We start from the raw sequence: 20,852 nt of genomic DNA on the forward strand, positions 1-20,852 counted from the left end.
AAATTCCCATCCATCCGTAACTCCCTTGTCTTTTAGTATCTGTGTCCACGGAATGCTGCTCAGCGTTTCCTTCATTTTTTGGAAATCAGCTCTCCTAAAGTCCAAAATGCGGGTTTGACTTGTCTTAGTTTCGGCCTTCCTTTGTACCTCAAATTGCAGGAGCACATGGTCACTTGCCCCTAAGGATCCTACCACTTCGACCGCATCGATCAGGTCCTCCGCATTTGTTAAGATGAGATCAAGAGTAGTCAATCCCCTTGTTGCTTCTTCTACCTTCTGGACCATGAAATTGTCTGCAAGGCAAGCGAGGAATTTGTTGGACCTTGTACTCTTGGCCGAGTTTGTTTTCCAGCAAATATCGGGATAGTTGAAATCGCCCATGACTACTACATCTCTTCTCTGTGCCTGTTTGGTCAACTGTTGGCAGAAGACTTCATCAAGTTCTTCCTCCTGGCTTGGGGGTCTGTAGTAGACGCCTACAACGACATCTTTTTGAGTCCCAGTTCCCTTGATTCTTATCCAGATGATTTCAAGCTGGTTTCCCAGATTGCTGTCTTGAATCTCTTCTGTAGCATAAGAGTTTTTGACATATAAGGCTACTCCGCCTCCTCTCCCCTTTGTTCGGTTTCTGTGAAAGAGGTTATACCCCTCGATATCTACATTCCAGCGATAGGAGTCATCCCACCAGGTTTCAGTGATCCCTATGATATCATATTTGTGGTGTTGTGCTAAAAGTTGGAGTTCGTCTTGTTTATTTCCCATGCTCTGTGCATTAGTGTAAAGACATGTGAGCCCCTGAGATCTTCCCCTGAGCTGTTTAATTGGGATTATTGTGCTTTGGGTACTTGGTCCTTGTTGTGTTTGTGCAGCCCTCCGTTTAGCCTTCTGGCGATTCCCAGATATTGTGGGTAAAGTAGTGTTCGCAAGGCTGTTGTCCCCCTCCCCCGGTGGACCTAGTTTAAAGTGCGTCTAATGAGGTTTGCGAGTCTGTGAGCAAAAAGGTGTTTTCCTACTTGTGTGAGATGCACCCCATCCCTTGCCAGTAGGCCATCCTCCTGGAAAAGCAGGCCATGGTCGAGGAAGCCAAAGCGTTCCTCCTGACACCATTTTCTAAGCCAGTCATTGACCTGTACTATTTTTCTGGCTCTTGTGGGTCCGTGTCTTACAACAGGGAGGAGGGATGAAAAGACCACCTGTACATTACATTCTTTTAGCTTTGCTCCTAGAGCTCGAAAATCATTTGTGATCTTTTGAAACGTATGCCTTGCAGTATCATTGGTTCCTACATGAATTAACATGAGGGGAGGACGGTGATGGGGCTTGAGGAGCCTGGTGAGCCTCTGAGTGATATGGTGTATTTTTGCCCCCGGTAGGCAGCATATTTCTCGAGCCATCCCATCTGGTCTGGAAATGACAGCTTCCGTTCCTCTAAGGAGGGAGTCGCCTACTACCAAGACCTGTTTACTTTTGGGAATGACAGGGCCCCTTTTGTGCATTGTAGTGTGTAGGTCTCCAGAAAAGTGATCCTGTTGGTGTGAATTGTGTAGGTGAAAAGTGTTGTCCTCCTCCTCGACATCCCCGGTGCATTCGTCAAGGACAATCCATTGAGATTCGTCCAAGAGCCTATGGTTCTCCTGTATGTGTTCCTGTTGCACCTGGTCTACGGTTGGGGATGGTACACCTGCACGATTGCTCAAGTGTGAATGTTGTGAAGTGTTGTCCCAGTCAGGGCTATCCCCTGCACACTGATCAAGGATGAGCCACTGTTCAGTATCTAAGCCATTCTGGTCTTCCCCAATATGTTGTGTTTCTTGGTCAGGTGATAGTTGTGTGAGAATTTGGAATCTATTGTGTAACTGCAGCTGAGCGGAAGTATTCTGAGGAGGCTTCCGGGTCCTATGTGTCCTTCTAAGGGTGACATTTCTCCAAGCCTGAGGGTTGTCCACAACTGAGGTGCTGTTCTGTTGAGCCTCCCTGTAATGTTGGTGTGATATGGGCTGCGTGTCTAGGACAGTGTGGTGTGTGGTGTCTAAGAACAGCTCAAGTTCCTGAATGTCCTTAAGGGTGTTAATACGGTCCTCGAGTTGTCGGATCCTGTGTTCCATGCGAGTGATTTGTTTACACTTGGGGCAGATGTAATTGAGTAATTGTAGTGTGAAAAAGCTGAACATGCCACAGCTCGTGCATGAGACGGGAAGTTTTCGTGTTTGTTCCATCTAGAGGTTGCTAATGACCCCCTCTTGGTGTGTGTTTGATGTTGTTGTCTGTATGCAGGGCTGAAAGTATAGGTTACTGAGTGTACGACACTGGTTTATATAGGATAACCAGGAAGCCCCGCCTCTCAAACAAAGCAGTCAATTTTTAAACTCAGGAAGCCCCTCCTTCAAACAAAGGAGTCAGTTTTTAAACACAGGAAGCCCCTCCTTCAAACAAAGGGCTCAGTTTTTAAACTCAGGAAGCCCCTCCTTCAAACAAAGGAGTCAGTTTTTAAACTCAGGAAGCCCCTCCTTCAAACAAAGGAGTCAGTTTTTAAACACAGGAAGCCCCTCCTTCAAACAAAGGGCTCAGTTTTTAAACACAGGAAGCCCCTCCTTCAAACAAAGGAGTCAGTTTTTAAACACAGGAAGCCCCTCCTTCAAACAAAGGGCTCAGTTTTTAAACTCAGGAAGCCCCTCCTTCAAACAAAGGAGTCAGTTTTTAAACACAGGAAGCCCCTCCTTCAAACAAAGGGCTCAGTTTTTAAACTCAGGAAGCCCCTACTTCAAACAAAGGAGTCAGTTTTTAAACTCAGGAAGCCCCTCCTTCAAACAAAGGGCTCAGTTTTTAAACACAGGAAGCCCCTCCTTCAAACAAAGGAGTCAGTTTTTAAACACAGGAAGCCCCTCCTTCAAACAAAGGGCTCAGTTTTTAAACTCAGGAAGCCCCTCCTTCAAACAAAGGAGTCAGTTTTTAAACTCAGGAAGCCCCTCCTTCAAACAAAGGAGTCAGTTTTTAAACACAGGAAGCCCCTCCTTCAAACAAAGGGCTCAGTTTTTAAACACAGGAAGCCCCTCCTTCAAACAAAGGAGTCAGTTTTTAAACACAGGAAGCCCCTCCTTCAAACAAAGGGCTCAGTTTTTAAACTCAGGAAGCCCCTCCTTCAAACAAAGGAGTCAGTTTTTAAACACAGGAAGCCCCTCCTTCAAACAAAGGGCTCAGTTTTTAAACTCAGGAAGCCCCTCCTTCAAACAAAGGAGTCAGTTTTTAAACACAGGAAGCCCCTCCTTCAAACAAAGGGCTCAGTTTTTAAACTCAGGAAGCCCCTACTTCAAACGAAGGAGTCAGTTTTTAAACTCAGGAAGCCCCTCCTTCAAACAAAGGGCTCAGTTTTTAAACACAGGAAGCCCCTCCTTCAAACAAAGGAGTCAGTTTTTAAACACAGGAAGCCCCTCCTTCAAACAAAGGGCTCAGTTTTTAAACTCAGGAAGCCCCTCCTTCAAACAAAGGAGTCAGTTTTTAAACTCAGGAAGCCCCTCCTTCAAACAAAGGAGTCAGTTTTTAAACACAGGAAGCCCCTCCTTCAAACAAAGGGCTCAGTTTTTAAACACAGGAAGCCCCTCCTTCAAACAAAGGAGTCAGTTTTTAAACTCAGGAAGCCCCTCCTTCAAACAAAGGGCTCAGTTTTTAAACACAGGAAGCCCCTCCTTCAAACAAAGGGCTCAGTTTTTAAACACAGGAAGCCCCTCCTTCAAACAAAGGAGTCAGTTTTTAAACACAGGAAGCCCCTCCTTCAAACAAAGGAGTCAGTTTTTAAACACAGGAAGCCCCTCCTTCAAACAAAGGGCTCAGTTTTTAAACTCAGGAAGCCCCTCCTTCAAACAAAGGAGTCAGTTTTTAAACTCAGGAAGCCCCTCCTTCAAACAAAGGGCTCAGTTTTTAAACACAGGAAGCCCCTCCTTCAAACAAAGGGCTCAGTTTTTAAACACAGGAAGCCCCTCCTTCAAACAAAGGAGTCAGTTTTTAAACACAGGAAGCCCCTCCTTCAAACAAAGGGCTCAGTTTTTAAACACAGGAAGCCCCTCCTTCAAACAAAGGGCTCAGTTTTTAAACTCAGGAAGCCCCTCCTTCAAACAAAGGAGTCAGTTTTTAAACACAGGAAGCCCCTCCTTCAAACAAAGGAGTCAGTTTTTAAACACAGGAAGCCCCTCCTTCAAACAAAGGGCTCAGTTTTTAAACACAGGAAGCCCCTCCTTCAAACAAAGGAGTCAGTTTTTAAACTCAGGAAGCCCCTCCTTCAAACAAAGGGCTCAGTTTTTAAACACAGGAAGCCCCTCCTTCAAACAAAGGGCTCAGTTTTTAAACACAGGAAGCCCCTCCTTCAAACAAAGGAGTCAGTTTTTAAACACAGGAAGCCCCTCCTTCAAACAAAGGGCTCAGTTTTTAAACACAGGAAGCCCCTCCTTCAAACAAAGGGCTCAGTTTTTAAACTCAGGAAGCCCCTCCTTCAAACAAAGGAGTCAGTTTTTAAACTCAGGAAGCCCCTCCTTCAAACAAAGGGCTCAGTTTTTAAACACAGGAAGCCCCTCCTTCAAACAAAGGAGTCAGTTTTTAAACACAGGAAGCCCCTCCTTCAAACAAAGGGCTCAGTTTTTAAACTCAGGAAGCCCCTCCTTCAAACAAAGGAGTCAGTTTTTAAACACAGGAAGCCCCTCCTTCAAACAAAGGGCTCAGTTTTTAAACTCAGGAAGCCCCTCCTTCAAACAAAGGAGTCAGTTTTTAAACTCAGGAAGCCCCTCCTTCAAACAAAGGGCTCAGTTTTTAAACTCAGGAAGCCCCTCCTTCAAACAAAGGAGTCAGTTTTTAAACTCAGGAAGCCCCTCCTTCAAACAAAGGGCTCAGTTTTTAAACACAGGAAGCCCCTCCTTCAAACAAAGGGCTCAGTTTTTAAACTCAGGAAGCCCCTCCTTCAAACAAAGGAGTCAGTTTTTAAACTCAGGAAGCCCCTCCTTCAAACAAAGGGCTCAGTTTTTAAACACAGGAAGCCCCTCCTTCAAACAAAGGAGTCAGTTTTTAAACTCAGGAAGCCCCTCCTTCAAACAAAGGAGTCAGTTTTTAAACTCAGGAAGCCCCTCCTTCAAACAAAGGGCTCAGTTTTTAAACTCAGGAAGCCCCTCCTTCAAACAAAGGAGTCAGTTTTTAAACACAGGAAGCCCCTCCTTCAAACAAAGGGCTCAGTTTTTAAACACAGGAAGCCCCTCCTTCAAACAAAGGGCTCAGTTTTTAAACTCAGGAAGCCCCTCCTTCAAACAAAGGAGTCAGTTTTTAAACTCAGGAAGCCCCTCCTTCAAACAAAGGGCTCAGTTTTTAAACACAGGAAGCCCCTCCTTCAAACAAAGGAGTCAGTTTTTAAACTCAGGAAGCCCCTCCTTCAAACAAAGGAGTCAGTTTTTAAACTCAGGAAGCCCCTCCTTCAAACAAAGGGCTCAGTTTTTAAACTCAGGAAGCCCCTCCTTCAAACAAAGGAGTCAGTTTTTAAACTCAGGAAGCCCCTCCTTCAAACAAAGGAGTCAGTTTTTAAACTCAGTTTTTAAACTCAGGAAGCCCCTCCTTCAAACAAAGGGCTCAGTTTTTAAACACAGGAAGCCCCTCCTTCAAACAAAGGGCTCAGTTTTTAAACTCAGGAAGCCCCTCCTTCAAACAAAGGGCTCAGTTTTTAAACGAGTTTATTTTGAAACTTAGAAACTGACATACTGCAAACTAATTATTACAATAATTATTACAGGTATTACTATTATTATTATTATTATTATTAGTAGTAGTAGTAGTATTGTAGGAGCCAGGTTGGTGGAATGGGTTAAACTGCCCGAAGGTTGGCAGTTTGAATCCACGAGATGGGGTGAGCGCCCGTCTGTAAGCTCCAGCTCCTGTTAACCTAGCAGTTTGAAAACATGTAAATGTGAGATTACTAACTTGAGCTAGCTATAGGGAACATACTATGACCCGACTCAAGCAGCTCCACTGGCTTCCGATAATTTTCCAGGCTCAATTCAAGCTGCTTACAAAGCCCTAAATGCTTTGGGTCCAACCTATCTTCAAGACCGCATCTCTTTCTATGAACCAGCATGGCTTTGATTGGCAGGGGCGGCCCTTCTCTCGGTTCCACCACTGTCTCAAGCACGGTTGGTGGGGATGAGAGAGGGGGCCTTCTCTGTAGTGGCTCCCAGGCTCTGGAATACTCTCCCAAAAGAGATTAGGTTAGCCCTCACCCTTGACTCCTTCCGATCCAGCCTAAAAACATGAATTTTTAAGATGGCTTTTGGTATCGAGTTGGCTGAAATGGGTCCATATGAGGTTGACACTTCAGCGCTTTAGTTGTGATTTGAAAACAGGTAGTTTTAACTATACGTAGTCTGCGTTTTAAACTGGGTTTTTTTGTTTTCATTTTATTTGATGTATTAATAGTGTTTTTATAACTTTTATGTGATATTGTTTATATACTCATGTACTGTTTATGTTATGTACTACACTTGTAATGCCTTGTAAGTGACTCCACGTCCCTTTTGGGAGATGGTGGTGAGATTTATTTATTTGTCGTGTCAGAACAACCAGTCAAATTATATTACATTTCTAACAGAACAAAGCAAACAAGCAGATTACAAAATTTGTGAGTATGAGAGTTGATTAAATGTCCTTTGACCAGTATCTGGCCACTTGGAGTGCTTCTGGTGTTGCTGCAAGAAGGTCCTCCCTTGTGCATGTGGCAGGGCTCAGGGTGCATTGCAGCAGGTGGTCAGTGGTTTGCTCTTCTCCACACTCGCATGTCGAGGATTCCACTTTGTAGCCCCATTTCTGAAGGTTGGCTCTGCATCTCGTGGTGCCAGAGCGCAGTCTGTTCAGTGCCTTCCAGGTCGCCCAGTCCGCTGTGTGCCCAGGAGGGAGTCTCTTGTTTGGTATCAGCCATTGGTTGAGGTTCTGGGTTTGAGCCTGCCACTTTTGGACTCTCGCTTGCTGAGGTGTTCCAGCGAGTGTCTCTGTAGATCTTAGAAAACTATTTCTAGATTTAAGTCATTGACGTGCTGGCTGATACCCAAACAGGGGATGAGCTGGAGATGTCTCTGCCTTGGTCCTTTCACTATTGGCTGCTACTTCCCGGCAGATGTCAGGTGGTGCAATACCGGCTAGACAGTGTAATTTTTCCAGTGGTGTAGGGCGCAGGCACCCTGTGATAATGCGGCATGTCTCATTAAGAGCCACATCCACTGCTTTAGTGTGGTGAGATGTGTTCCACACTGGGCATGCATACTCAGCAGCAGAGTAGCATAGCGCAAGGGCGGATGTCTTCACTGTATCTGGTTGTGATCCCCAGGTTGTGCCAGTCAGCTTTCGTATGATGTTGTTTCTAGCGCCCACTTTTTGCTTCAGGCAGTGCTTCTTGTAGGTCAGAGCACAGTCCAGAGTGACTCCCAGGTACTTGGGTGCGCTGCAATGCTCCAGTGGGATTCCTTCCCAGGTGATCTTCAGAGCTCGGGATGCTTGTCTGTTCTTGAGATGAAAGGCACATGTCTGTGTTTTAGATGGGTTGGGGATCAGCTGGTTTTCCCTGTAATAGGCAGTAAGAGCACCTAGAGCTTCGGAAAGCTTCTATTCAACCATCTCAAAGCTCCCTGCTTGAGCGGTAATGGCACGATCATCAGCATAGATGAAACTCTCTGTCCCTTCCGGCAGTCGGAAACAGAAGAACGGTGGTGAGATATAAATTATTATTATTATTATTATTATTATTATTATTTATTAGAGAAATAGGTACCGCTTCGGCAGGAAAAGGCAAAGAGATGTTCCAAGCAATCTTGCTGGCCACACTATCAGGAGGTGATAACACAGGCTCTTTGGCTTGAAAATGGAGGAAAAAAGTACCTCCCCAGAGCCAGAGATTAGCCTCCAGAAGCCGGAAATGAAAGAAGAAGCCTCTACCTTTGTTTGTGTTTGTCTGTCTCGTTGTATATGTGTGTAAATGCTCCGAGTCCCTTAGGGGAGAAGGGTGGAATATAAATAAAACATATTATTATTATTATTATTATTAGTAGTAGTAGTAGTAGTAGTAGTAGTATCATGCTTTTTCTCTCTCTAAAAAAGACACTCAAAGCAGCTTACTGTAAATCCAATATAATTCAATGATTAAATGTAACATTATGTGTTCATGGCCCGAAAGAATGAAATATTACCTATCAGTAACAATCACAAGTTTAAATTTTGGCCCTGCCATTGTTTTTAATTGCGTCATTGTGTGTTGTTAATGTTATTGCTTTGTTTTTTGAGTTATTTGCTGTTGTTGTTGTTATTGTTTTATTTTGTATTTGGGCTCGGCCTCTTGTAAGCTACACCGAGTCCTTCGGGTGATGGTGGCGGGGTACAAATAAAGGTTTATTATTATTATTATTATTATTATTATTATTATGTTAAAATGATGACAGGGAAGGGGGGAGGATGTTGATGCCGATTAGGATGGTCTGGAGACAGGTCAGTGCAGTTGAGAATACACGGGCAGAGCATTACATATTGAATCTAACCAGTGTCAATGGTCAAAAAAATTAATTCTGTTTGTGTTGGATCTATTCACAATTTCAATATGAATCCAACAGATAGAGTGTAGGTGTATGTATATGTATGTGTATGTGTATATAGGTAAAAGTTTTCCCCTGACATTAAGTCCAGTCTTGTCCCACTCTGAGGGTTGGTGCTCATCTCCATTTCTAAGCTGAAGAGCCAGCGTTATCCATAGACACCTCCAAGGTCATGTGGCCATGGGCATGACTGCATGGAACGCTGTTACCTTCCTGCTGGAGCTGTATCGATCTATTCACATTTGCATATTTTCTAACTGCTAGGTTGGCAGAAGCTGGGGCTAACAGCGGGAACTCATGCCTCTCCCCAAATTCGAACCTGTGACATTTCGATTAGCAAGTTCAGCAACTCAGTGCTTTAACCCACTGCGCCACCGGGGGCTCCTGTATATATATATGCAGTGTGTGTGCGTATATATATGTGTGTGTGTGTGTCTGTCTGTCTGTGTCCATGTGTATTAGCCACCCCCTGCCACACTTTGCTGTGGCCCAGTCTGTGTATATGTGTTTTCTGTGTGTATATATGTGGTTTTGTGCATACGCTATAATTTATTTTTTTATTTTTGGCTTTTTGAGTCTCTTCAGCTGTGTTTTTCAGTGTTTTTATGAGTAATGCTCACTCGTTGGCCTGATAGGTGTTTTGTGTCCAAATTTGGTGTCAATTCATCCAGTGGTTTTGGAGTTATGTTCATCCCACAAACAAACATTACATTTTTATTTATATAAATACTAGCCGTCCTCTGCCACACGTTGCTGTGGCCCAGTCTGTGTATATGTGTGTGTGTATATATATACTTGTGTATATGTGTATATACACATATGGAAATGAGTACCAACCCCTAGAGTTGGACACAACTGGACTTAATGTCAGGGGAAAACCTTTATCTTTGTGTGTATGTATATATATGTGTGTTTGTGTATATATATGTGGTTTTGTGCATGCATTGTAATGTAATTTTTGTTTTTTGGCTTTTAAAGTCTCTTCTGTTGTGTTTTTCAGTGTTTTATGAGTGATGGTCACTCGTGGACCTGAGAGGTGCATTGTGTCCAAATTTGGTGTCGATTCGTCCAGTGGTTTTTGAGTTACATTAATCCCACAAACGAATATTACATTTTTATTTATCTAGACTAGCCGTCCCCTGCCACACATTGCTGTGGCCCAGTCTATGTATTTGTATGTATATGTGTGTATATATATTTGTGTATATATGTGTGTTTACATATGTGTGTGTGTGGTTTTGTGCATATGTAATGTGGTGTTTTTGTTTTTTTAAGGTGGCTCTTTGTCAGGAGGGCTTTGGTTATGTTTTCTTGCCCTGGTGAAGGGAGTTGGATTGGATGGGCTTGGGGCAGCATTTCTCAATCTGGGGGTCGGGACCCCTGCGGACGTCAAAAAGGGGTGTCACAGGGATCACCAAAACCATCAGAAAACAATATTTTTTGTTGGTCGTGGGGGTTCTGTATGGGAAGTTTGACCCTATTCTATCTTTGGTGGGGTTCAGAATGCTCTTTGATTGTAGATGAACTATAAATCCCAGCAACTCCAACTCCCAAATGTCAAGGTCTATTTCTCCCAAACTCCATCTATGTTCATATTTGAGCAAATGAAGTATTTGTGCCAAGTTTGATCCAGATCCATCATTGTTTGCATCCACAGTGCTCTCTGGGTGTCAATGAACTACAACTCCCAAACTCAAGGTCAATGCCCACCAAAACCTTCTAGTGCTTTCTGTTGGAAGTCCTGTGTGCCAAGTTTGGTTCAATTCCATCGTTGGTGGAGTTCAGAATGCTCTTCGATTGTAGGTGAACTAAAAATCCCAGCAACTACAACTTCCAATTGACAAAATCAATTTTTTTTTTTAGTGATGGTCACTCATTGGGTTGTTAGGCGTATTCTGTCCAAATTTGGTGTCAATTCGTCCAGTGGTTTTTGAGTTCTGTTAACCCCACAAACGAACATTACATTTTTATTTATATAGATATTAGGCCTGGGCGGTTTCGTTTCGTTAATTCGTAATTCGTTAATAATTCGTTAATTTTTCCAATTACAAAACGATAACGAACCATTCTGGAGCAATCATTTAAAAAACCGAATTTTTACAACACGTTTTGTAAATGCTTCATATTTCGTTATTGTATTCGTTTCGTTATTGTTTTGAGGTCGTTTTGTTATTATTTCCGCATGTCTGGGCCAGTTTTATGGTTTAATTAGTGAAAAAAATTTATAATATCACACCAACAGTCAACAACAGAGGGAGAGGGAAGCTTCAGAAGGTTTTGGAGGTTTTTTAGCGTATTTCGCGGTCGCGTCCGCCATTAACGAATCGATTCGTTATTGTTTCGGAAATCGATTCGTTAATTTTTTACCATTTACGAAATTTTGTAAATATCGAACTTTTTTAAGGGAAAATTTTGTAATTATTTTAAATATTGAAACAAAAAAAAACCCCCAAATACAAATCGATTTTAGAAACAAATTTTTCCATTGTTACCCAGGCCTAGTTGCTATTACTTTTTATTTTGTGGTGGCTTTATTGCAAGTGTTGCTGCTAAGTGTTTCTAAGGTCATTGGACTAAGGTGATGCAAACGTCCCATCAATCAAAACCCATCCATCAATTTCGGCAAATTCCGCTCCCTCCACGAATAGGATTTCACACTTGTGCGACCACAGAAGGGTTGTTCGGCTGTTTTTCTTAAGGGCTGGGAGGAGAAGCTGCTCAAAGCAATAACCGCAGATCGGGCTCCACGATGGAGCTGCCAGCTGCCGTGCCGCAGTTGCCTTGACTGATAACGCACTAAGAGGCATCGCTGACAGATCTTTAACTACAGCAACGCTAGCATGGCATACTTGGCTGTAACCTATTATAAGTACCCATTACTGGGAACATATACGTGCTGATAACAGCTCCCATTGTGACATTTAGATTTGCCCTTGGAATTTATCTTTAATTTCTGGAGTTGTCTTTTTAACAGTTTACAGCTCTCTCCTCTTCAAACAAGCTGTCTGGGTGCTGTTATTGCTCGGCTAATGCCAAATCGGTTTGAACATGAAATGAATATTGGATTTTGTATTAAATATTGAAGATTCCTCCTCAGATCTTTAGCAGCTGCACAGTGAGCGCCTCAATACCTCCCGCTGTACCTTCACCACCTGCTTGCGGAGAGGAATCCGGGACTGAATTCTCACCGGTGTGATTGACTCATTCGAGCCCAATTCTGGTTGCAACTTTGTTATCTGCTACCACCACTCTGGTGCTTCTGCTGCTGCTCGCATTTTAGGAGTGTGGTATACATCTAATGAACCTTATGAACCATCTAGGACAGTGGTTCTCAACCTTCCTAATGGCGTGACCTCTTAATACAGTCCCCCATGTTGTGGTGACCCCCAACCATAATATTGTTTTCATTGCTACTTCATAACAGTCATTTTACTACTGTTATAAATCATAATGTAAATATCTACGTGGGGTTGCCCTTGAAGACTGCCCGGAAGCTTCAGATGGTCCAGCGCTCGGCGGCCAGGTTGCTAACGGGAGCGGCACTCAGGGAGCATACCACTCCTCTGCTGAGCCAGCTCCACTGGCTGCCAATCCGCTACCGGGCACAATTCAAGGTGCTGGCTTTAGCCTATAAAGCCCTAAACGGTTCTGGCCCTGCTTACCTCTCCGAACGCATCTCCACCTATGAACCGACGAGGACGTTAAGATCGTCCGGGGAGGCCCTGCTCTCGGTCCCGCCTGCGTCACAGGTGCGCTTGGCGGGGACGAGAGACAGGGCCTTCTCAGTGGTGCCCCCCCGGCTATGGAATGCCTTGCCGGCAGACATCAGACAGGCACCTTCGTTGCTGACGTTTCGGAGAATGGTGAAGACCTGGCTTTATGAACAAGCGTTTGGCTAAGCAGTGCAACCAATCAAGGAAGACGGTAAATGGAACATAGGAACGGCACAAGGACTATGAGAACGGATCTGATTTCAACTGAGGCGTTATGTCTGTTGTTTTGTTGATTTGTCTTGTTCGATTGTTAATTGTTGTGGATCGATGTTGTTGATCCTGTTTGTTGCATTGTTATGTTTTAATTGCACTGTAACCTGCATTGAGTCGCCTGTTAAGGACTGAAAAATGCGGTATAGAAATGAAGCAAATAAATAATAATAAATAATATCTGATATGCAGGATGCATTTTCATTCACTGGACCAAACTGGGCACAAATACCCAATACACCCAAATGTGAATGCTAGTGGGGTTGGGTGAGGATTGATTTTGTAATTTGGGAGTTGTAGTTGCTAGGACTTATAGTTCACTTATAATCAAAGAGCATTCCGAACTCCACCAGCGATGGATTTGAACCAAACTTGGCTCCCATGACCAATGGAAAACATTGGAAGGGTTTGATGGGCATTGACCTTGAGTTTGGGAGTTGTAGTTCACCTCTATCCAGAGAGCACTGTGGACTCATGCCATGGTGGATCTGGACCAAACTTGGCACAAATCCTCAATATGCCCAAATGTGAACACTGGTGGAGTCTGGGGAAAATAGATCTTAACATTTGGGAGTTGTAGTTGCTGGGATTTATAGTTCATTGCAATCAAAGAACATTCTGAACTCCACCAATAGAATTGGGTCAAACTTCCCACATGGAATCCCCATGGTCATCAGAAAATACTGTGTTTTCTTATGGTCTTTGGCGACCCCTCTGACACCCCCTTGCGACCCCCTCAGGGGTCCCAGGTTGAGAAACACTGTTCTAGAGGCATTTCTCCTGACGTTTCGCCTGCATCTCAGAGGTAGTGAGGATGCTTGCCATAGATGCAGGCGAAACGTCAGGAGAAATGCCTCTAGAACATGGCCATATAGCCCGAAAAAACCTACAAGAACCTAACTTTGTTATCTGCTACCATCACTCTGGTGCTTCTGCTGCTGCTCGCATTTTAGGAGTGTGGTATACATCTAATGGACCTTATGAACCATCTAGGACAGGGATCCTCAAACTTTTTAAACAGAGGGCCAGGTCACAGTCCCTCAAACTGTTGGAGGGCCGGATTGTAATTTGAAAAAAAAAAACATGAATGAATTCCTATGCACACGGCACATATTTTATTTGTAGTACAAAAACCACTTAAAAACAATACAATAATTGGGTTGTTGTAGGTTTTTTCATGCTATATGGCCATGTTCTAGAGGCATTCTCTCCTGACATTTCGCCTGTAGTTTGAAGCCATTGATCCATTGTGTCCTAGTCTAGGAAGCAGAAAACAAGCTTGCTCCCTCCTCCCTGTGACTTCCTCTCACATATTTATACATGGCTATCATATCTCCTCTCAGCCTTCTCTTCTTCAGGCTAAACATGCCCAGCTCCCTAAGCCGCTCCTCATAGGGCTTGTTCTCCAGACCCTTGATCATTTTAGTCGCCCTCCTCTGGACACATTCCAGCTTGTCAATATCTCTCTTGAATTGTGGTGCCCAGAATTGGACACAATATTCCAGGTGTGGAGGTGGGAGGATGTCTTTGCATTCAAAGCACCCTTGACAGATGGCCATCCAGCCTCTGTTTAAAAGCTTCCAAAGAAGGAGCCTCCACCACACTCCAGGGCAGAGAGTTCCACTGCTGAACGGCTCTCACAGTCAGGAAGTTCTTCCTCATGTTCAGATGGAATCTCCTCTCTTGTAGTTTGAAGCCACTGTTTCGTGTCCTAGTCTCCAGGGAAGCAGAAAACAAGCTTGCTCCCTCCTCCCTGTGGCTTCCTCTCACATATTTATACATGGCTATCATATCCCCTCTCAGCCTTCTCTTCTTCAGGCTAAACATGCCCAGCTCCCCAAGCCGCTCCTCATAGGGCTTGTTCTCCAGACCCTTGATCATTTTAGTCGCCCTCCTCTGGACACATTCCAGCTTGTCAATATCTCTCTTGAATTGTGGTGCCCAGAATTGGACGCAATATTCCAGGTGTGGTCTAACCAAAGCGGAATAGAGCATGGGGAGCATGACTTCCCTAGATCTGGAGACTATGCTCCTCTTGATGCAGGCCAAAATCCCATTGGCTTTTTTTGCCGCCAAATCACATTGTTGGCTCGTGTTTAACTTGTTGTCCACAAGGACTCCAAGATCTTTTTCACACGTACTGCTCTCAAGCCAGGCATTGTCCCCCATTCTGTATCGTTTCCTGTGTTCATGGTAAATTCAGAAATGTTCTCCTTGTGGATATAAGGATTGATTTGATGACTGACTCATCCACTTTAGAGGTGCTTCTGTAATTGTCCTCACTATTTCTGTAACTGTCCATTTCCTTCGGAATGGGAAAATATTTCAACTTTATATTAATTGAGGTTCTCTAACTTTGTTACAGCTTGAGTAGATTGGGAGAAATGTGTACATATTTCTGCATGTTTTTCTCCCTAAAATGTATCATGGTACATGCGACTGGTGAACAGCTCTTCAGTTCCATCTACACTGTGAAATTAATACAGTTTGACCCCATTTTAATTATGGAAGTTGGAGAATCATTAGTTCTTTAGCCTTCTGTGTTTGACTCACCAAACAGCAACTCCCAGGATACTATAGCATTAAGCCCTGGAAGTCGGGAGTGTGTTCAAACTGAATTAATCTATATAAATAAAAATGTAATGTTAGTTCGTGCTACCATCAGAACTCAAAAACCACTGGGGGAATTGACACCAAATTTGGACACAAGACACCTAACAGTCCAATTTATGTCCTCCACTTAAAAAAAATGAATTTTGTCATTTGAGAATTGTCGTTGCTGGGATTTATAGTTTACCTACAATCAAAGAGCATTCTGAACTCCACCAAGGATGGAATTGGGCCAAACTTAGCACACAGGGCTCCCATGACCAACAGAAAAAAAAACTGGAAGGGTTTGGTGGACTTTGACCTTGAGCTTGGGAGTTGTAGTTCACCCACATCCAGACAGCACTGTGGACTCAAACAATGATGGATCTGGACCAAACTTGGCACAAATATTCCACATGCTCAAATATGAACACAGAAGGAGCTTGGGGGAAATAGACCTTGACATTTGGAAGTTGTAGTTGCTGGGATTTATAGTTCACCTACAATCAAAGAGCATTCTGAACTCCACCAATGATGGAATTGAACCAAACATGGCATACAGGACTTCCATGACCAACAGAACACATTGGAATGGTTTGGTGGGCATTGACCTTGAGTTTGGGAGTTGTAGTTCACCCACATCCAGACAGCACTGTGGACTCAAACAATGATGGATCTGGACCAAACTTGGCACAAATATTCCATATGCCCAAATATGAACACAGATGGAGTTTGGAGGAAATAGACCTTGACATTTGGAAGTTGTAGTTGCTGGGATTTATAGTTCACCTACAATCAAAGAGCATTCTGAACTCCACCAATGATGGAATTGAACCAAACATGGCATACAGGACTTCCATGACCAACAGAATACACTGGAATGGTTTGGTGGGCATTGACCTTGAGTTTGGGAGTTGTAGTTCACCCACATCCAGACAGCACTGTGGACTCAAACAATGATGGATCTGGACCAAACTTGGCACAAATATTCCATATGCCCAAATATGAACACAGATGGAGTTTGGAGGAAATAGACCTTGACATTTGGAAGTTGTAGTTGCTGGGATTTATAGTTCACCTACAATCAAAGAGCATTCTGAACTCCACCAATGATGGAATTGAACCAAACATGGCATACAGGACTTCCATGACCAACAGAATACACTGGAATGGTTTGGTGGGCATTGACCTTGAGTTTGGGAGTTGTAGTTCACCTACATGCAGAGAGCACTGTGGACTCAAACAATGATGGATCTGGACCAAACTTGACACAAAAATTCCATATGCCTAAATATGAACACAGATGGAGTTTGGAGGAAATAGACCTTGGCATTTGGCATTTGAAGTTACTGGGATTTATAGTTCACTACAATTAAAGAGCATATTGAAACCCACAAATGACAGAAATGAGGCAAACTTCCCACACAGAACCCCCATGACCAACAGAAAATACTTAAGGCCATCCAGTCCAACTCTTTTCACCAGGGCAAGAAAATGTAATCAGAGCCCTCCTGACAAAGAGCCATCCAGCCATACATATAGATAGATATGATTCACACACACACACACAGAGATATAGTATCATAGATTTGAAAGAGACCTTTAAAGAAGGACTTTGATATGTTGCGTATTCCAGAGTAGGCAAACCAGACACTCTCCACATCAACACTGACAAAAATACAGCAAGAAATACTGTTTACTCACAAGCAGAAAGAAATTCCATATATTAGAAACCAACACTTTCTCATTACTTTATTTTCCAGATCACCAGACTGGGCCGCAGCAACGCGTGGCAAGGGACAGCTAGTTCTATAGTACAGAGTCAACCTCTATTTGTGAAATCCAAGCCTTTCTTTGGACCTTTTTTGTCAATTTCACATCGTGAGTTGCAGATTCATCAAACAAAACAGCTTCATTCTTTTAAAAACAAACAAACCTGGAGCAATCCAGAGGGATTATTTCTCCTTTTCTCTCGCTTTTCAAAGTCCTACCATGATCATAACAAGCTTTGAGCATCACTAATACAGTGATTGGAGGAGCAAAACAACACACTGAGCTAATTGTGCAGCTTGGAGGCTCTTGTGTTATTGTTCTGTGTTTTTCTCCATACAATCCTGCGACCAGCCAAGATGAGCTGAGGGAATTGCTTACATCAGGTGCAGCTGCACTTAATAGTTGTGTTTATCACTTTGCTTGTCGTGATCTACTTAAATAGAGAGGCTGAGAAATTGCTCAATTCCCCCCTTGCTAATTTTATGCTGCGTCTCCTAGCATAAGTTGGGAAAACTTTTTTTTAATCTTGGGTGAATCTGAGAAAAGAGGATCTTTACCTATTTTCTTATGTATCGGTTTTTGGTTGACCAAATGGCAATAGTATATTTTTATTAACATTACAATGCATCTGCATTACAGAATTAATGCAGTTTGACTCCACTTGAACTGCTATGGCTCAATGCTATGGAATCCAGGGATTGGTAATTTTACAAGGTCTTTAACCATCTCTGGCAAAGAGGTCTGGTTGTGCCGTCACGCCTGGGGGCTATAGTGAAAGAGGCATGGACATGACATCTTTCCCCAGGGGATTGCTTCTTGCCCTCCTTTAGGAAACTGGAACTCCCAAAAACTAAAACACTGTAGATAACTCAAAATAAGATTTATTGTTCACAATGAGCTATCTTTCTTGCATGCTGGTCGCTTCAAGAAAGAGCATTGCAGCGCACCCAAATACCTCGGAGTCACTTTGGACCGCGCTCTGACCTACAAGAAGCACTGCCTGAACATCAAACAAAAAGTGGGCGCTAGAAACAACATCATACGAAAGCTGACTGGCACAACCTGGGGATCACAACCAGACACAGTGAAGACATCTGCCCTTGCGCTATGCTACTCTGCTGCTGAGTATGCATGCCCAGTGTGGAACACATCTCACCACACTAAAACAGTAGATGTGGCTCTTAATGAGACATGCCGCATTATCACAGGCTGTCTGCGACCCACACCACTGGAGAAATTACACTGCTTAGCCGGTATTGCACCACCTGACATCCGCCGGGAAGTAGCAGCCAATAGTGAAAGGACCAAGGCAGAGACATCTCCAGCTCATCCCCTGTTTGGGTATCAGCCAGCACGTCAACGACTTAAATCAAGACATAGTTTTCTTAGATCTACAGAGACACTTGCTGGAACACCCCAGCAAGCGAGAGTCCAAAAGTGGCAGGCCCAAACCCAGCACCTCAATTCATGGGTGATACCAGATGAGAGACTCCCCCCTGGGCACACAGAGGAATGGGCGACTTGGAGGGTGCTGAACAGACTGCGCTCTGGCACCACGAGATGCAGAGCCAATCTTAAGAAATGGGGCTACAGGGTGGAATCCTCGGCATGCGAGTGCGGAGAAGAACAAACCACTGACCACCTGCTGCAATGCACCCTGAGCCCTGCCACATGCATGATGGAGGACCTTCTTGCAGCAACCCCAGAGGCACTCCAAGTGGCCAGATACTGGGCAAAGGACATTTAACCAAATACCAAATTTGCAAAATCTGTGTGGTTTTCTTTCTTTCTTTCTTTTTCTTTTCTTTTTTTCTTTTTATTCTCTGTGTTTGTTTTGCTCTGTTAGAATTGTAATACAATGGTTGCTGATGACACGATAAATAAATAAATAAGCTATCTTTCTCAGGCATAAGCTTGATGTTTCAACAGGGATAAAGGAAATATACTTTACAATCTCTGAAGTCCAAGGAGTTTACAGCTGAGAAGCTTTTCCTGTTTCCTGTTTCCTCAATGGCTGTGAATATCGGAATAAACACAACCCCAGTCCAAAGGCCTATGTTGAAGGGACAAGACCTTCCTCTGGTGCCAAAAGAACCGGTTTGAAGGCACTTGGGTCTCCTCAATGTTGTCCAGGATGACCTGGACATAAAGCATGAGTCCCAAGGGTAAAAAAAAAAACTCTTAGAATTGGTGCTGAGAGGTAATTTAAGCAGGGGCTTTTAGAGCCAAGTCTCTTACTCACGTCCATCTGATAGAAACTCTGATGGCAGAATGAAAAAGGAAGGGAAGCACTCCCCTCCTCCAGGAAGAGGTGGAGCCAAACAATTGAGCTTGAGAAAGCAATTCAACTGGTGCAAACAACACTGATTGACAGCTATAAATAGCTAATCAATCCAACTATACATAAGCAAGGTAAAAAGGCAGGATTAAGCATGATACAACAGTTTAAATCTTGCAACTAACAGTTCTACACATAGGTGGCGCCACTCGCGCCATCACACTGGTGCCTCAGCAAACTACAAATCCCATGATTACATAGCCATATCTTTGCTTATCTCTTAATTGTAAAAGAACAAAGTAGAAAACCACTTGCACAAACCATTACTGTTGTGAAATATAATCTATATAAATAAAAATATAATGTTCATTTGTGGGATTAATGTAACTCAAAAACCACTGGACAAATTGGCACTAAATTTGGACATAATACACCTCTCAGGCCAACAAGTGACCATCACTCATAAAAACACTGAAAAACACAGCAGAAGAAACTTAAAAAGCAAAAAAAAAATACATTACAACACATGCGCAAAACCATATATATATATATACACACGAAAACACACACACACAAAACACATATACACACACTGGGCCACAGCAATGTGTGGCAGGGGATAGCTAGTCTATATAAATAAAAATATAATGTTCGTTTGTGGGATTAACATAACTCAAAAACCACTGGACAAATTCACACCAAATTTGGACACAATACACCTCTCAGGCCAACGAGTGACCATCACTCATAAAAACACAGCAGAAGAGACTTTAAAAGCCAAAAAACAAAAATACATTACAACACATGTTCAGAACCAGATATGTACACAAACACACATATGTACACATATACACAAATATATATACATACATATACACATATACACACAAAAACACATATACACAGACTGAGCCACAGCAATGCATGGCAGGGGGCAGCTAGTAGCCAATAAATAAATAAATAAACAAATAAATAAATTCGAATTTCACACAAAGGAATAAAAGCAACCCAGCTTAGCAAAAGTACTTCCTTGTCTATCCTGCTTTTTCCTATAGAGCAGTGGTTCTCAACCTTCCTAATGCCGCAACCCCTTAATACAGCGCCTCACGTTGTGGTGACCCCCAACCATAAAATTATTATCATTGTTACTTCCTAATGGTTATTGTGTTACTGTTATGAATCATAATGAAAATATCTGAAATGCAGGATGTATTTTCATTCACTGGATCAAATTTGGTAGAAATGTCCAATAACGGAGCTCCATGTAGTCATGTCGGCCTTGGAGGTGTCTATGGACAACACCAGCTCTTCGGCCTAGAAATTGAGCACCAATCTCCAGACTTGGACACGACTGGACTTAATGTCAGGGGAAAACTTTTACCTTATCTTAACCAATATGCCAAATTTCAATACTGGTGGGATTGGAGGGAGAATTGATTTTGTCATTTGGGAGTTGCAGTTACTGGGATTCACCTACAATCAAAGAGCATTCTGAAGCTCTCCAATGATGGAATTGAACTTGGTGCACAGAACTCCCATGACCAAGAGAAAATACTGGAAGTGTTTGGTAGGCATTGACCTTGAGTTTGGGAGTTGTAGTGCATCTGCATCCAGAGGGCACTGTGGACT

At 43.1% G+C, this 20,852-nt stretch overlaps 1 protein-coding gene across 2 annotated transcripts in view; it reads right to left on the reverse strand.

Moving 5' to 3' along the window:
* EBF2 (EBF transcription factor 2) overlaps positions 1 to 20,852 on the reverse strand; it is a 392,720-nt gene that overhangs the window by 54,028 nt on the left and 317,840 nt on the right. The gene's annotated exons all lie outside the window — the stretch shown is intronic.

This window comes from Anolis sagrei, chromosome 7 (genome assembly GCF_037176765.1).
Source record: "Anolis sagrei isolate rAnoSag1 chromosome 7, rAnoSag1.mat, whole genome shotgun sequence".
NCBI classification, from domain to species: Eukaryota; Metazoa; Chordata; class Lepidosauria; order Squamata; family Dactyloidae; genus Anolis; species Anolis sagrei.